Source organism: Mus pahari, chromosome 3, assembly GCF_900095145.1.
Source record: "Mus pahari chromosome 3, PAHARI_EIJ_v1.1, whole genome shotgun sequence".
NCBI classification, from domain to species: Eukaryota; Metazoa; Chordata; class Mammalia; order Rodentia; family Muridae; genus Mus; species Mus pahari.
In genome coordinates, this window is record NC_034592.1 from 84,585,921 (window position 1) to 84,591,578 (window position 5,658).

At 35.7% G+C, this 5,658-nt stretch overlaps 1 non-coding gene across 1 annotated transcript; it reads left to right on the plus strand.

The window, feature by feature from the left end:
* Nucleotides 1-5,178: 5,178 nt before the first annotated feature.
* LOC115063680 lies at nt 5,179-5,237 on the plus strand. The gene has a single exon (XR_003843563.1). It is a non-coding gene; the product is annotated as a U7 small nuclear RNA (small nuclear RNA).
* Nucleotides 5,238-5,658: the final 421 nt, after the last annotated feature.

Below are 5,658 nucleotides of genomic sequence, written 5' to 3' on the forward strand. Positions count from 1 at the left end.
ACTTTACTCATATTTGGAGAGTCAGTGATAAGAGGGAAGCATTGGGTTCATTTAGCTATGATTTATTTTCCAGATAATGATCTGATTTTAAAGGATATATTTAATGAATATAATTAACACAAGTGTAGTTGTCTTATATTTGTGTTTCTTTGGACAAAAAAATTCATGAAGTGATAGCAAGAACTCAAAGATATAGGTTTGATCTGAACTTCCCTCTTTTATGAGAACCATGATGAATATTAGCTATCAATTTCATTAATCTATGTAAAACATAAACTGTAATTTAGTACATGGAGATTTTACCAGAGATTTTGTAATCTTAGAAACCATTGGGATAGTTAGATGTATCATAAAAACTTTTCACTATACTTAATCATGCCTCGAAGCAATATTCTGACACTTAACTCATTACCGTAGTCTGCTTATTCTTGTCTTTTTCACTTGACTAAGCTGCTTCTGCTTTGGTTTGTTAAAAGCAGTTAATTATTAACATTCATATTTTTTGAATGGGAGAGAAAAACTGTGGTATAAGCCTTTCAAAGTTTCATTCTATTTGAGGTGTGACTCATCTTCAATAATCTTGGGGGATTAGGTCATTGGTTCTGAGTATTTTTCCTATATAGACATTCATTTGTAGAGCAGGTACTCATACTACATATGAAATGTAACAGATTTTATATTTTTTGACCTTTTACAAATATTCACTATTCTCATTCTCTCTCTCTCTCTCTCTCTCTCTCTCTCTCTCTCTCTCTCTCTCTCCCCCCCCCCGTGTGTGTGTGTGTGTGTGTGTGTGTGTGTGTGTGTGTGTATGTGTTTCTCATGAGTAGGAATTTAGACTTTAGAAAATATACTTACAAAGAAAATTTCTTCCAAATATGAAGTGGACATTTCTGGTTTCTTTGGAGAGTCAGTTGTGTCATGTGATGTTTTTCTGAAAACTGTCTTATAAGAGGATATTTTGCTGAAGCAGACACATGGAAGGATGTTTTGCTGAGAACATACATGTAGCGTTTTGTGGGAAGTTGCCTAACAAAAGAACATGTGATAATTTGCTAGAGTGGATGATTGAGACGACATGTTATATTTGCAAAGGATATAAGTATAACCCAGTGCAAACTGGGCAACACTGAGACATTTGTTCACCTGGCATTGCCTTAAATATATGTGCCTTAGAAACTGAGAATTTGAAATTTGATATGAGTAAAAAAATCAAGAACAAATAACATGTAGCATATATAACACAAATAATGTAACACCAGAGTATACAACTGTTAGTTGTGTGCTCTACATAAATGGGAAATACATGTACTGTAATTCTAGGCCATTGTGTATGGAAACCCACACTCTGATTTCTGTACTAGAATTTTAAAAAGAGTAATATAAATATTAATTACTAAATATAAAACTATGCTTCTTTAGTATGTGCTTTAGATCTCATAGAATGTATCAAAGTGAAAAACTAAATAATATTTAATGGAAAGGCTATGCATTCTTAACTCCAGTAAACAAAGCCTAAGCACTCTTTCTAGATTAATTTTTTTTAACTCTACCCATATAGTAGAACTAACTCATTTCATTAAAAAAATGCTTTAGTTTTGTCTATATGCCTTATAAACATAGCATTAAATAAAATGCTTTATTTTATTGCCTATAAATTTTATATAACTGTTATATTGCATTAAAATGTTTGCCTTTTTCTCTGCCTGTGTCTCTGTCTCTCTGTCTGTCTCTGTCTCTGTTTCTGTCTCTCTCTCTCTCCCTCCCAGTTCTCACTCATTCACATACTTTCTCCCTCGTTCTCTCACAGCTGTCCTAACACATGTTAAGCTAGTGATTCCATGCCCTAACCCATAAAAACCATACATATTAAAGACACATCATTCAAACAGTAACAGTATATCTTTTATACATTTGGTTCCCTCATTTCTGGCACAAATTTATATTTTGAATAATCTTCCAGTGATATATATTTCAGGGAAGTTCCTGTGACTTTATCCATACTTAGAGATTTGTAAACATGTTCACTTATATATCCGCCCTTATTTGCTGGATTTAAGTAAGCTTTTTTTTAGCTTATACTCTTTTAATTTTTAATTCTGATTGAATCGTCCTATTTACATTCTTTTAATAAAGTTGACTATTGAGTTGATTGACTTACAATTTATGGGCATTCATCATTTTGTCAGGGAATGCCAGAAGATACAAATTTCTCCTCCCAATAGTCTTTTACATTTTGTAAACACAGTGGTTATGAAGATAGCTCATGACTTTTAATTTGCACTTAGCTGGTTATTAATGAATTTGAATATCTTTTCCATATTCATGTGAAGTTTCTATTATCTTCCCCTTTTTCCAGTCTGTCCATTTGTTTTCAATGTTTAGTTAGAGAATACATTTTATGTTCATATCATCTAACTCTATAGTGAAAGTATATTATACTTAAATGAATGAGTATTTTACTCATTTGTAGTTTATAGTATTATCTTTTATGAGTTGAGACAAGGCCTCATGCTAGGCAGGCTGAACTCCTTATGTATCTAAGGATGTCATTGAAAATTTGATCCTTCTACCTCAACCTCCTAGCCGTTATTAGATGGGGGAAAACTATAGGCAAAGGTATAAAAGTTAACTATCTTGCTCATCTAGCTTTTCATCAAAGCCCTCATCTGAAAAAAAAATTTACAAAGTTGAAGAAACACCTGAGTCCTCTGACCTTTACATACACCTTTTTATACATTTGAACACATACACACACACACACACACACACACACACACACACACAGAGAGAGAGAGAGAGAGAGAGAGAGAGAGAGAGAGAGAGAGAGAGAGAGAGANACACACACACACAGAGAGAGAGAGAGAGAGAGAGAGAGAGAGAGAGAGAGAGAGAGAGAGAGAGAGAGAGCACACACAAATACCTACCACTTACTTAGTAAACTATAAGCTCTACAGAGGTAGGTTAGCAATCTGAACATTAGAATGTCCTCTACCAATTGCAGAACATGATCTAATATGAGAGTCATTGTTCTCATTCCATTTTTTTTCAGATTATAGTACTCTAAGCATTTTGAGCACACTTATCACATGTCAACATGAGGATACATAACACAGTATTGTGAAATTTTGATATAAAAAATAAAGAGATTGAGAAAAATTAACATAAACTAGGATTTTAAAGGTGCATTTTTTTCAACACTTAAAAGTATTATTACCAGGCTCCTGTTAACAAGCCCTTCTTGGCATCAGCAATAGTGTCTGGGCTTGGTGTCTGCAGATGGGATGGATGTCTAGGTAGTCTCTATATGACCTTTCCTTCAGTGTCTGTTCCACTCTGACTCCCTGTACTTTCTTTAGACAGGAAAGCCTGATCAATACAGATGTGGATGCTCCTAGCCAACCATCAGACTGAGCATGGGGACCCCAAAGGAAGAGTTAAAGGAAGGACTGAAGGGGATTCCAACCCTTTAGGAAGAACAACAGTGTCAACTACCCGACCACGCAGAGCACCAAGGGACTAAACCACCAAGCAAAGGTTACACATGGAGGGACCCATGGCTCCAGGCACAAATGCAGCAGAGGATTACCTTATCTGGCATCAATGGAAGGGGAGGCCCTTGGTCCTGTGGAGGCTTGATGCCCCAGCACAGGTGGATGTTGGTGCGGTGAGGTGGGATTAGGTGGGTGGGTAGGGGAGCACCCTCATAGAGGCAGGAAGGAGAGGAGATGTGATAAGGGTTTTTGCAGAGGGGAAATCAGAAAGGGGGTTACAACATTTGAAATGTAAATGAATAAAATAACCAATAAAAAATAAATTAAAATTATCACTACATAATACTTCTAAACTATTTAACTTTGATATATGTAGCAAGATTAATAAAAATTAGGGATGCAAAATGAAACTGGAAACGCTCAATTAACTTGTTGAAGGTTGTGTATTCAGGAAATGATTTTTCCTTAGAAATTATTTAACTCTAAATTAGTTTCTGTATTTATTTGTCTTTTAATAAAATATTTTGTATATATACACGTTCAGCTAGTGGTAGGTTCAGCATGGTCTTGATGGAGACATATGACATGGTCCCTGCCCCTGCAAAAGTGCCAGCAAGGGTGAGCCTCTAAGACTGTTGATGGTTGCTATGGACCCAGAACTTGTTTGTATAATAATGTTCATATTTTCATGTTCCTTCAAGGAGTGTCCTCTCTGTTAATGTTAATTACTCTGTGATCATCAGTGACAACATGAGTGTGGGAGGCGAAGGTGTAACTAATGTCTCAGCAAAATAGTAAACACTGGGACCTTCAAGACAACCCTGAAGGCTGTGGAAAAGAACTCTAAAAATGAGTTCAAGGAGTGGAGAGGGGAAAGAGAGTTTTCCAGGGGGAAATTAGGAAAGGGAATAACACTTGAAAGGTAAATAAAATATAAAATAAAAAAAAAATAAAATTAAAGAATACATAATTTCTCAACTATGAAAAATATAAGGAAGTAATACAAATTGTATAAGGAACTTCACAGATCTAAAAGGACACTTGACCCAGCTTGTCAGAAAAATACAAAGGCAGGAAAATACAAATGCAGATAGATTTCTTAGTACAAGGTCACCATGAGACGTTAAATTTAGGTCCAGAAGGGGTGGGGCATTGTCAGGATAGATTCCCACCCAGCTAGGTTTACAAAGGCAGGCAGATCTGTGGATTCTTTTACAATGTCAAAAAAAATGTGCTTGTTGTCCCAGAAGAATCATAGATTCATAGGGATGCTGAATCATAGAATAATTAAAAGGGAACCTGGAATAAATAACTGAGTTGATATGAAAATAAAAAACTGAGCTTTTAGTTTGCATGCAGTAAGCTAGCAGAAAGGGGTAGCAGTGAGTTGTTTAGAATTTTCTCTAGCAAGTGCTGAGCTGTCTGAAGATTTCTGGATCTCTTCAGGAATTTTTTCTAACATTTATTTATTTATTTATTTATTTATATCTATCTATCTATTTATTTATTTATTTATTTATTTATTTATTTATTTATTTATTTATTTTGAGACAGGGATTCTCTGTGCAGCCCTGGCTGTCCTAGAACTCACTCTGTAGACCATGCTGGCCTCGAACTCAGAAATATGCTTTCCTCTGCCTCCCAAGTGCTGGATTAAAGGCATGTGGCACCACTGCCTGACTAGAAATTTTCATAGATCTTTTAGAATTTTTTCTAACAGGATTTCTTAGTCAGAAATCCCAAGAATTACACAGAGAGCTGACACAGCTCTTAGAATGTTTCTAACACCTATGCAGAGAAGGCTGTCCGGTGAGCGAAAACAGCTCTTTTAGAATTTTATCTGACTTTCTGATATTTATCAGAAACCCAAGAATTACGTTTAGAATTGTTCCAACAGGATTTCTGACTTGGTCAGAAGATCCAAGAATTTCTCATAGTACTTTTTATGGCTTTGGTCAATAAACCGTTGACCTTTCCGGAGAGCTTTTATAATATCTATTACCAGAGAGCTGCCTCGAGTAGAAAGCTAGGTCTCTCAAACAGAGAGTATTTTAGAATAGCAAGAAAAACCTGTCTAGAGCAGAACAGAGCAGAACGGAGCGGAACGGAGCGGAACAGAACGAGAGAGAGAGAGAGAGAGAGAGAGAGAGAGAGAGAGAGAGAG